We start from the raw sequence: 13,213 nt of genomic DNA on the forward strand, positions 1-13,213 counted from the left end.
CGTGTTGCGGAATGTGAGGCTGCAAAGGATGCTCTAGAGCGCGAGCAAAAAGATTCTGCAGTTGTGGATAAGGCTAGCGGAGATGGGTGGAGCAGATGGTCACGAGAATATGTCTCAGTCGCTTGCAAGTAACCAGGCAGAATCCTCAGTTTGTGTGAATCCACAGAACATGATCCCTCTGTTCAACGAGCGCCGGGTTGACTTGGACGTATATCTGAAGCGGTTTGAACGAGTAACCACCGGACAGGTTTGGGTAAAAGCGAAATGGGTTAGAACGCTCAACCTAGGACTGAATATTAAAGCGTTTAGAAAGTGTTTCTGGAGCATTCTCTCAATTATGACAAGAATAATCTAGCATTGCTACAACGTTTCAAGTTTACGGCGGATGGTTACGGAGAAAAGCTTCGCCAGAGCAAGCCTCAAGATGGAGAGACTAGTAAGTAGTACGCTGCTAGAATATTTAGCTTATTTGTGTGGTGGGTCGAACTCTCCAATGGAAGACAGAATTTCGATTCGTATCACGACTTAGTTGTTGCAGAGCAGTTCACGAATAACTGCCATAGCCGATTAGCGCTGTTCTTGCATGAAAGAATTCGCAGAACAGTCGAGTCAATCGCAGAAACCGCTTATCATTGAATGGAAGGGCCGCGGCAATACAATTTGCTCCCATTTAAAGAGAAAACGGTAGACCGCACCGTAAAGGAGGACGAAACGCCGAGAGATATAAATCCAGTCAAGTGATTCCTCTATTAAAACTGGACATAAGCCTTCTGACTGTCAGGTCAATTCGAAGAAGCCTTACTGCGGCTATTGCCAATCGCCGGGACATGACACGCAGAACTGCAGGATGACGAAAGGCGCCACAAGTACTTATTCAGCCTGCTGTATGTCGCCGTAAAACGAGGAAGAAAAGCAAACGGTCTCCTGCGTCCTCCACAGTACCATACAGAGAGATGAAAAAACCTGTCCTTACAAGTCAACGGTATGCCGGTACAGAATCGTGAACTCTACGGTCAAGTAGTGTCCGTGTGGCGGGACATTGGCAGCAACACCATCGTGGTGCACCATGCTCTCATACCCAGTACTGCTCTCACGGGTTCGACGGCAATAACGTTACTGGCGTTGCTGGCGTTACTGGCCGGAGCATCGAGGTCCCAGAATCCCGAGTGGAATTAATGTGTCATACTTTTCAGGTACCGCGGTAGCTAAGTGATTGGAAAATCCCTTGTAGGATGTGATCATTGTTCCCGGTTCTCATCAATTAATGAGTCCTGACGGCGAATGGAAGACACCGTGAACTCTTTTGATATCCCGAGACCCAAACGAATATGTCGACAAGAAGAATATGCCTATGGCGGCTTCTTCTTTTCTCAGGACCACGGAAGCAAGCGCAGAAAGAGGTAGGTTTCAGTTCCTTACAAGTGACAAAGCCCACTTTTTCTGCCGAACAAATAAGGGAGAAATCTCTACGTTGGCGCAGAGGAAAAGTTGGGAAACCCATCTCTGGAAGACAAAACTGCAAATAATACATTCTTTTACGACGAGGGCGTCTTGTATAGGACGGGCCAGTTTTGTTCGGGTAAATCAGGGCAGCAAGCCGTGGTACCAAAGTGTCTGATACCCCAGATGCTATCTCTGGCACGCTAAACCCCCCTGGCAGAACACCAGGGCATCAAAAAGATGACGGACCAAGTCCTCGCATCTTTTTACTCACCCGGAGTGCAAGAAGTTCACCGATACGTACGCTCATGCGACGTTTGCCAACGGAGTTCTCCCAAAGGAAGACTTGGCAAAGCGCCATTGGGACGCATGCCACTAATAGACACGCTTCCGAGCGAGTGGCCGTCGACATCATTGGCCCGCTGGCCACTGTCTCAACCAATGCAAACATATATATTGAAGCTGGTGGATTTTTCCAAAAGGTACCCGGACGCTGTGCCTCTACCTTCCATCGACGCAGCCACCGCAGCCGAATGATTGGTGGAGATATTTTCTTGCATTGGCTTTCCTCAGCAGATTTTATGCAACCGGGCATCTTGTTTTACGTCGAAGTTGATGAGAGAATTGAGTGAATCGCTGGCGATGAAGGACTTGACCGGACCATCCTATGCGCAACGAAATGGTAGAACGCCTTAATGGCACGCTCAAGCATATGCTGCGTAAGTTATGCCAGGAACAGCCGAAGTCCGAGGTTCGTTTCCTTGCGTCCCTTCTGAATGCATACAGAGAAGTACCTCAAACAAGCCTGGGCTTTTTGTCCTTCGAATTTATACATGGAAGACGTTTTTAGTCTTGTAGCACAGCTCAGAATGAGCAAAAGGAAAGGTGGAAGAGGTAGTTAAAAAGAACGGAGAACAGGGTGAGTGCTAACTTCCAAGTGATGGTTTATTTCGTGACTCGGAAGCCTACTCGTGCCTTCAGAAGGAACATAGTGCTAACAAACCACTTCTTCCGTTTTATTCTTCTCTTTCTAAGTTGGTTAACAGAGCTAACTTTTGCCTAAATAATGCTTTGACAAAATCGTGCCACCATACTATTTTGTCCAGCTTTGCTTCTAAGTGGGATCGGCTTTCGCAGGTTTGTTATCCCGTGTCCTTACAAGCGTCAGTAGCAGAACGGATTCTAAAAAGTTTTGAAAAACAACCAGCACGAATATAATCCTACAATAACTCGGAGTAGGACAAGTATTATTCCTTAATTCGACACCATCTCACATAATCTTAAGCAAAGCGACAAGCGAGCGAATATTCGTGGGGTGTTTTCTGCACTTAACAAGCTTATGACGATTTGCAAGCTCGCTAATCTGGATAAAGAGGCTCCTCCTAGCTGTGTTAAGAATCATACAAAGAAGTTCGTTAATTCCACACATTGTGTTGTTATTGTTTTTCATTCAAGTATGGAAAAGGTTAGGTCGGTAAAACAGGCCAATGTCTGAATGGTAGGCTGCGCAAACATAGTTACAATGCTAAGAATTGCATTACAGCTGGGCGGTTTCTCGCGGAGCACTGCAAAACATGTAGTTGCCAACTTTTTTCAGAAGAATGCATCACTCCGGGTTGTAGTCATAATCAGCTTATCAGAGAAATCATTGAAACAAAAGCTAGGTCTTGACCATGCATGTATAAGCTCAGCTTCGTTATCGTTATCAAGCAATGAATTGGCGTATCTCGGACTGCCGCCACAGGCTGTCTGAATATGTTTTCTTTTTCACACGGTTACTTTTTGTTTTGTTGCTTGGTTTTGTGTTCTTATCTCTTCATGTCACATATTTCGCTGAGTGTATAGTAAACTTCTGAGTGACGCAACAAACCATCTGTTAGAAGTTGGCGCTCACCCTGTTCTCCGTTCATTTTCAATACCCCTTCCACCTTCCTTTTTGCTCGTTCTGAGCTGCGCTACAAGCGTAAAAAAGTCATGACATACCAACTCGCCCAATCTGCTACGCTTTTGATATATGGAAGGCACGTGCGGACACCACTGGCTGTTCTAAAGGAGCTTCGGACTAAACAACACCTTAGTGGCGAGGTCAAGACTACACATTATTACGTTTTTGATCTTAGGCAGCCTCTCGAACGAAACTCGGAACTAGCACATCAAAACTTGCTGCGAGCTCAAAAGTATATTTGGACAGGGGTTCCAAGCGCCGGCAACTCAAGGCCAGAGACCGAGCGTTGATCGTACTCCCAACATATAACAACAAATTGCATATGCAATGGAAGGGGCCATTCCCCGTGATTGCAAAGAAGAATGACTATGATTACTGGATGGATGATGATGATGATGATATGTGGTGTTTAATGGCGCAAGGGTCAGGTTTAGCCAAAGAGCGCCATGACAAGTGGTGATGTTGACGATGTATTATGGAGATGTGACTTGGCTGTAAACTGGCCTAAAAATTGTCGCCGTAAAGTGCCTAAAATCTACGTGCTATAAAATTATGGCGATGACTGATGACGAATACTATGAACATTAAAATCCATCGTAGAAGAATGATGCAAAATATAAAATATATAAGATGGTAAAATTACTTGGAGCACTGCTGCCTCGCCAGAGCCCTTGAAACACAAAGGCCTAGAGGCGCGTGCTACACGAAAGACCTATCACAGCGGCATCCTCTGAAGAGAGGACCCGCCACGAACATGTGGGGCTAAAAACATGCAGGACAACATCTTTCAGGAAATTTAGTACTGTGTTGGTGTCAAATAAAGGTTCTGGGCCGAGTAGCACTACGGGATGTAGGGGGATGTGCTGCCGGTATGCTAGAGAAAAATGTTTCCTTCTTTCAGATTCGGCTGCCCGACACTCCAGGAGGACGTTGAGGACGGTCAGCCTCTCCCCGCATCTACCGCAGGTTGGAGGATCATTTTCAGTGAGTAAAAAGTTATGTGTGCCAAATGTGTGTCCTATTCTGAGGCGACAGAATAAGACATCTGTCCGGCGTGATTTTGTTGCAGGAGGCCAGAAACCTAATTGTGGCTTTATTAAATGCAACTTATTATTTGTTTCCAGGTCCCACAATCGTTGCCAGTAGTTTCGCAGTTTCCTTCTTAAGAAGGGTTTCAGGTCTGTGACAGGGACTGCAGCGGTAGAATTAACAGTGTGTGATGTAATTGATGTGGCCATCTGGTCCGCTAGAACGTTACCCTGGATGCCCCTATGGCCAGGCACCCAGCATATAACCACATCCTGGTTAGATACATATGCTTTACATAAGACGGAATAGAGTTCAATTATTATAGGATTTTTGTGCTTACAGAACGACATCAAAGACTTCAGAACACTAAGGGAGTCCGTATATATAACTGATTTTTTGAGTTTTGATTTCCTTATATGCTTCACGGTCGACAATACTGCGTAGGCCTCAGCCGTGAAGATACTAGTTTCAGGATGCAGTAAATCGGATTCCGAGAAGGATGGACCGACGGCTGCATATGACACCCCCTCGCGTGACTTCGATGCGTCTGTGTAAAACTCCGTGCAGGAGTGTTTGTATTGCAGTTCCTGGAAATGCATCTTGATTTCAATCTCTGGAGCGTGCTTTGTAACCTGCATGAAAGATATGTCGCATTGTATCATCTGCCACTCCCAAGGAAGTAGCAGCTTAGCTGGAGGCATTAGGCAGAACTCGAGGAGTGGGACATGCATTTCATCACTAAGCTCCCTCACACGCAGCGAGAAAGGCTGTCTTACGGAGGGACGATTGCGAAAGAGTGTAGCATATGTCATGTCATTAACGGTTTTAAAACAGGGATGTTCAGGATTTGAGTGGACTTGCAGAAAATATTGTTACGGTTAATGTTAAACCGGCTTTATTCAAGGGACGAGATGGATGGTAAAGTCAAGATGGCGTCCTGAGGCTGCACCAGCTCACTTCTTCTTCCTCTTCTTCTCGCCCGGCTCATGCCGTAGCAATCCCCGGTTGCCAGACGAAGCCCGCTGGGCAAGTCCAAATCACTCGGAAAGCGTAGGGTGAAACCGCTTAAGACGGGCAACATGTACTAACTGGGTCCGGCTAGACCGACGACCAGTCGACGTCAAGCGTGCCACTACGTACGTCAAGTCACTCAAGCGATCTACAATGACGAATGGGCCCGTGTACTGAGGTAAAAACTTTTCGCATAAGCCACGTTTACGTTGAGGAGTCCACAACCACACAAAGTCTCCTTTGGCGTACGAGACAGACTGGTGTCGGCTGTCATAGCGCTCTTTCGATCGGTCTTGCGATGCCACAGTACGAAGACGAGCGATACGCCGGGCTTCTTCGGCAAGACAAAGCGTCTTGGCAACAGAGTACTCGCTGTGAAAGTCAAACGGTAGTATAGTGTCAATGCAGCTTAGCGGTGAACGTGCGTAAAGGAGATAAAAAGGACTGTAATCGGTCGTCTCATGCTTTGCAGTATTATACGCATAGGTGATGAAGGGGAGTACGTCATCCCAGTCCTTGTGATCGGAAGATACGTACATGGCCAGCATGTTAGTTAGAGTTCTGTTCGTACGTTCTACAAGCCCATTTGTCTGAGGGTGATAAGGCGTTGAATGACGGAATTGCGAACTGCAGAGACGAAGCAGTTCTTCTACGGCGTCCGCAACGAACTGACGACCGCGATCGCTAATGATCACACGGGGGGGACCATGTCGAAGAATAATGAATCGAAGCAAAAACGTTGCAACGGACGCAGCTGTTGAAGATGGCACGGCCGCCGTTTCCGCGTAACGGGTCAGATGGTCGACACATACGATCACCCATCGGTTGTCGTTAGATGATCGGGGAAATGGGCCCAGAAGATCGATACCCGCTTGTTCAAATGGCAGGCGAGGCGGCGGCAGAGGTTGGAGAAGACCTGGCGGAGCGGTCGTAGGGCGCTTGTAGCGTTGACATTGTTCGCAACTGGCGACGTAGTGCTTGACCGTGTCCCGCATTCTGGGCCAGTAAAAACGCTCCTGTGTCCGGTTCAAAGTTCTTATGAATCCTAGATGGCCAGAGGTCACATCGTTGTGCATGGCTCTCAGTATGTCCGTTCGCAGACTCTGCGGCACCACCAGAAGGAAGCGTGCGCCTTTAACCGAATAATTGGTCTTGTAAAGCAGGCCGTCACGCACACAAAATCGACCGGTGGCTCCAGGACGCGATGCGGCCACAAATAGAGGTTCCAAACCAATATCATTTTCCTGCTCTGCTTTGAAAGTCATCGAGTCTGGGAATGTAGAAGAAATGGGAGCAAAACAGTCATCAAAATTGTCTTCGTCACACTCCGTCGTCGTCAGAGGAAGGCGGGAGAGACAGTCCGCATCTGCGTGGCGACGCCCGGACTTGTAGGAAATAACGAAGTCGTACTCCTGCAGTCGAAGAGCCCAACGTGCCAGTCGTCCACTCGGGTCACGGAGATTCACCAACCAGCACAACGCGTGGTGGTCAGTAATGATAGTGAACGGGCGTCCGTAGATATAAGGTCGAAATTTGTGGACAGCGAAAACAGCTGCCAAGCATTCTTGCTCGGTCACAGTGTAATTGCGTTCCGCCTTAGTCAAAGAGCGACTAGCATAAGCCACAACGTGTTCAGCTCCTTGATGACGTTGCACAAGTACGGCGCCGATGCCGATGCCACTGGCATCAGCGTGCACTTCCGTAGGTGCGCATGCATCGAAGTGACGCAATATGGGCCCTGATGTTAGTAGAAATTTTAGCTGACGGAACGCGTCGTCGCAAGCCGATGTCCAGTTGAAAGGGACGGCTTTTTGGAGAAGACATGTTAGGGGGTACACCACGTCGGCGAATCTTGGGACGAAGCGCCGAAAATACGAGCACAGGCCCAAGAAACTCCTCAACTCCCGCACTGACTTCGGTGCTTCGAAGGAGCTGACTGCCTCAATCTTCCGTGGATCTGGCCTCACACCGTTTTTGTCGACCAGATGCCCAAGTACTAACGTCTCGGTTTCTCCAAAACGACATTTCTTGGAATTTAGGATCAAGCCGGCTTGTTTGACACAATCCAGAACAAGATTGAGACGGCTGTTATGTTCACTCAATGTGCTGCCAAAAATAACCACATCATCGAGGTAGCACAAACAAATTTCCCATTTAAGTCCTCGGAGGATAGTATCCATGAATCGTTCGAACGTTGCTGGCGCGTTACAAAGGCCGAACGGCATAACGTTAAATTCATAAAGACCGTCTGGTGTCACGAAGGCCGTTTTCTCCTTATCGTCTGGGTGCATGGGTATCTGCCAATACCCCGATCGCAAATCCAGTGATGAAAAGTAGGCAGCGGAATGTAGACAGTCGATGACATCATCAATTCTAGGAAGCGGATACACATCCTTTTTGGTGACCGCATTCAGTTTCCTGTAATCAACGCAAAACCGCCACGATCCATCCTTCTTCTTTACTAAGATTACTGGTGCTGCCCACGGACTAGAAGACTCTTGGACAACACTTTTACGCAGCATGTCTTTCACCTGTTCAGCAATAACTGTCCTCTCTGCTGAAGAAACGCGGTAAGGCTTTTGCCGAATGGGGTGCGCAGATCCGGTGTCAATTCTGTGGCGAGCACGAGAACGCGGGAGTGAAGCCTGCCTGTCGCCTTGTGTGAAATCGAACACAGAAAGATGTGCCCACAAAACTTGTGCGAGAGCGCGGCGCTCATGTGAGGGCAGTGCCTTGTTGATCATTCGTAGGATCTGCTCTTCAGAAATGCTTCTTTGGGGATCGCTAGTATGAGACTGCTCCTCCTCGCTTAGAACTGTAATGGAGCTGTAAGTAATCTCGTCAAATTCAGCAAGCTTCATATCACGCGGGAGAACGGCAGGGACGCAAGAACAATTGAAAGCCCATAAATTGGAGGCGCCATTCACTACTCTCACGACAGAGCGTGGTACAAGTACATCTTTCTTTGCGCAGCTCGACGTAAGTGGCTGGACTTGCGCGTCAAACGATGAAAGGTCGGCAGCAGCGAAATTGACAGGGATACGTGACAGCGACCAAGGCGGTAGCAGCAAATCGTTCGAAACAACACAATAGTTTTTCACTGGTAAGGATGTGTCGGCAAGGGTGGCGAGAAGCGCGCTATTCAAAGTAATTTCGCCTGTGCCACAGTTAACGGATGCACCACAATCCTGAAGAAAGTCAATCCCGAGAATCACATCATGAGTGCATCGCGGTAGTACGAGAAATTCTGTTTTAAGATCTTCTCCTCCGAATAAAACACTTGCAACACAAATACCAAGGGGAACTAGGCACTCTCCGCTGACACCACGAAACGTCACACCATCTTTCCACGGGAACATAACTTTCCTACCCAGCCTCTCTTTGAAAGTCACACTCATGACGGAAACGGTAGCACCAGTATCCACTAATGCTGTTGCAGGTATACTATCAATTAACACACGCACTTTGTTCTTCACCATCATAATAGGCAGAGGAGTATTTCGCAGATACACAGACTGTCCGGCGACCTTACCTCCATCGGCCGCGCCGGCTAGTTTCCCGACGGCGGTGGAGACGTAGCACGTCGCCGTGGTGACGGTGAACGGCGTTGGCGACTGGTTGGGGGCGTCAGGCTGCGGTCAGAAGCTGGCGAGCCACTCCTTCTACTATACTGACGGAAGGTATCCCGAGGTGGCGCGCCTGTGGTGTTTGCAGGGTCTATCGGCCAACGGTCGTCATAACTATCACGTCCAAAATTAGGCCAAGTTGGTGGTGGGCCATATGTTGTTGTCTGTCGGCGCCGGCGACAAAAACGAGCAATGTGTCCTGAGGCGCCACAGCTGTAACATACAGGAGATGCGCGACCGACGTTGTATGCCTCGGAGTCAACCCTGGGACGCTGCGAATAATAAACGCGATCTTCCGAATTCCGATTCGTGGTGGTAGCTCGACGAGTTCGTTGATCGTGCGTCATGTCGTCGGGAAAGGTACGTCGGTGCTGTCGCAGCTGATCACCTCGACAGTCTGCAACGCCTGGCATGACAGACAATGCTGACACAGCAGATGCATGTTCTTGAGGTTGGTTGGAAGCGCAACCAAGCTGTTCGACATCCGCCCCTTTGGTGTGTCGTTCAAGTTCTTCGCGGACAATTTGCCTTATAGTTGCCGCAAGGTCAAATTGAAAGCTGTAGTTGTCGTTTTCGTCAACGCTTGCCACCGTTGTGACATTTGCTAGCCTGCCAAACTTTGGCGTGATACGGCGCAGCTTCAAGGCCTCAAATGTGCGGCAATGCTTGATGAGGTCGGCGACCGAGGCGAGACTCTCCTTTCCGATTAAATAATTGTAAACATCCTCGGCTATGCCTTTCAGAAGGTGTCCAACCTTGTCCTCTTCGGACATTCGAGGATTGGCAGTCTTGCAAAGCTTCAGGATCGCCTCTATGTACGTAGTACAGGTCTCACCTGGGACTTGAGCGCGCTGAAGCAATGTCTGCTCCGCCCGCTTCCGTTTCGTGGTGGAATCGCCAAAGCACTCTGTGAGGTGAGTAACGAAGCTTTCCCACGTTGTGAACGTATCTTCATGGTTCTCGAACCACACTAGCGCCGTGTCTGTGAGGAACAGAACCACATTGTCGAGCTGAGTCGTGGAGTTCCAGCCGTTGTACTTGCTCACACGCTTGTAGTGGGTGAGCCATTCCTCCACGTCTTCGCCGAATTTTCCAGAGAAAGGGCGGGGCTCCATCTGATGCATCCAGGCGCCGGTTGTTCGCACTGGAGCTGCCAGAGAAGGCTGTTCGTCGCTGCTGTGGGACATCGGGATCTCAAGCGGTGTTGGAGGCAGTCGAGCGAGGCGTCGGCTCCGGCGTGGCACTTGCTGCAGCAGCTCCGTCGTCTTGGTCGAAGTACCCCGCAGCTCCACCACAAAACTGTTACGGTTAATGTTAAACCGGCTTTATTCAAGGGACGAGATGGATGGTAAAGTCAAGATGGCGTCCTGAGGCTGCACCAGCTCACTTCTTCTTCCTCTTCTTCTCGCCCGGCTCATGCCGTAGCAATATGTTTGGCTGATGTACGTTCTTTGGATATGAAGTGACCATTCATTCGATTCTGCATACAAACTTTGTACGGGACTCGTTCTGAAAGCTCCTGTGGCTAAACGGATACCTAGATGGTGAACAGGGTCTAGCATCTTTAGCGCACTCGGGGCGGCAGAGTGACAGATTACGGCACCATAATCTAATCGTGAACGGATCAGGCTCTTATAGAGATTAATTAAGCACTTCCTGTCACTACCCCACGATGTATGGGATAGAAGTTTCATTAGGTTCATTGTTTTCAGACATTTTTCTTTAATATGTTTAATGTGGGGGACGAAAGGGAGTCTGTAGTCTAATATAACACCTAGAAATTTGTGCTCTTTGTTTACGGGTATTTGTTGTCCACATAGTTCTAAGCAAGGATCTGGGATCATTCCTCTCTTTCTTGTAAAAAGAACGCAGGAGCTTTTGTTAGGATTGATCTTAAATCCATTATTGTCTGCCCACATTGAGACTTTGTTCAGGCCATGCTGTACCTGCCTCTCGCAGACTGCGAGGTTACAAGATTTGAAAGCTATTTGTATATCGTCCACGTAGACAGAATAAAAGATTGCCGATGGTAATGAAGCGCGAAGCGTGTTCATCTTAACGATGAAAAGTGTGCAGCTGAGCACGCCTCCTTGGGGTACACCCGTTTCTTGCATAAAAGGTCGTGAAAGTACATTGCCGACTTTTACCCGGAAGGTACGACTGGACAGATAGCTTTCTATTAGGTTAAGCATATTTCCATGGATACCCATTTCTAACAAGTCTCTTAGGATTCCGTAACACCACGTCGTATCGTACGCCTTCTCCATATCGAGGAATATGGATAAGAAAAATTGCTTTTGTACAAATGCGTCCCGGATATTTGCTTCTACACGTATAAGATGTTCAGTTGTGGAGCGCCCTTCTCGGAAGCCGAACTGATAGGGATCAAGGATTTTGCTCTGTTCAAGGAAATGAATGAGTCGCCGTATAATCATTTTTTCAAACACCTTACAAATGCAACTTGTGAGGGCTATCGGGCGGTAACTTGCCACTGAGGAAGGGTCCTTGCCTTGTTTCAAAACAGGGACCACAATGGCTTCCTTCCATGCGGTTGGAAGGTACCCTGCATCCCAAATGGTGTTGAAAAGTGTGAGTAGTGTAACCTTCGTGTCAATGTGTAAGTTTTTGAGCATTTCATACATGATTCTATCAGATCCTGGTGCGGAGCTGTTGCATGCGCTCAAGGCAGCTCTCAATTCGGCAATACAAAACGGACCGTTGTAAGGCTCATTCTTTCGACCTTTTTTTATTAATGGCTTACGTTCTTCTGTTTGTTTGTATTTGAGAAAGGATTGTGTATAATTTGTTGGACTTGACACGCTCTCAGAATATTTTCCAAGTGAGTCTGCCTGGTCTTGCAGTGTATCGCCCTGTGTGTTTACCAGGGGGACTGAGTATGTTTGCCGCCCTCTAATCCTATTAACTCTGTTCCAGGCTTTGGCCTCATCCCTAAACGAGTTAATACTCGATAGATACTTTTGCCAGCTTTCTCTTCTGGCCTGTCGGCGGGTTCTCCTACCTTGGGATTTTACTTTTTTAAAGTTGACAAGATTTTCTGCAGTGGGCGAAGCGCGTAGCAACCCCCACGCTTTGTTCTGATTCCTACGTGCGATTCTGCATTCATTGTTCCACCACGGGACATGCCGTTTGCATGCCGAGCCGCTTAATTCACGTATGCATTTAGATGCGGCATCTATTACGAAGGCTGTGAAGTACTCCACAGCAGCATCGATTTCTAAAGAAGACATGTCATCCCATGATATACTAGTTAAGTTTCGGAACCTCTCCCAGTCTGCTGTGTCAATCTTCCACCTAGGAGCGTGTGGTGGATATTCATTTTCTTTAGGTGATCTTAGCAGTATAGGGAAGTGGTCGCTCCCGTAAGGGTTGTCGGTAACTTCCCATTCAAGTTCAGGCAGTACAGAAGGGGAGACTATGCTAAGATCTATGGAAGAATAGGTTCTGTTTGCTAGAGAGTAATATGTGTGTTGCTTCTTATTCAACAGACACGCACCACAAGAAAAAAGGAATTGTTCGACAAGACGTCCTCGCGTATCTATACGAGGGTCGCCCCACAGGTAGTTATGCGCATTGAAATCGCCTAGAACAACATAGGGTTCTGGCAATTCATCTATAAAGGAGTGAAATTCATGTTTGCTTAGTTTATAATGTGGGGGATATAAAGCGAGGAAATAGTGATAAGTTTGTTTAGCAGAATAGCCCGAACCGCCACTGCCTCAAGGGCCGTTCGTAGCTGTACACGTTGACAGGCTATGCTTTTTTGAATTATAATTGCAACACCGCCCGATGATGCGACAGCATCATCGCGATCTTTGCGAAATGTAACATACTGTCGAAGAAAGTTTTTGTATTTTGATTTCAAGTGTGTTTCCTGTAAACACAGCACTTTTGGATTGTGTTAATGGATGAATTCTTGAACATCATCAAGATTCCTAAGTAGACCTCTGACTTTCCATTGAATGATTTGTGTATCCATATTTTAAATTAGATTAGTGCTGTGTTCACGGAAAGGGAAGGGATGTCTTAGATTACAGAACCCTTTCGAGGCCCTGTAATAGGGATTTTGCTCTTTCTGAAGCGTTCGAGCGAACCTCGGCGCTCCTTAGGCGTTTGGTGCGCCTTGAGGACAGGTGTAGTGTCC

The sequence above is a fragment of the Dermacentor variabilis genome, chromosome 3, assembly GCF_050947875.1.
Source record: "Dermacentor variabilis isolate Ectoservices chromosome 3, ASM5094787v1, whole genome shotgun sequence".
In the NCBI taxonomy this organism is placed as follows: Eukaryota; Metazoa; Arthropoda; class Arachnida; order Ixodida; family Ixodidae; genus Dermacentor; species Dermacentor variabilis.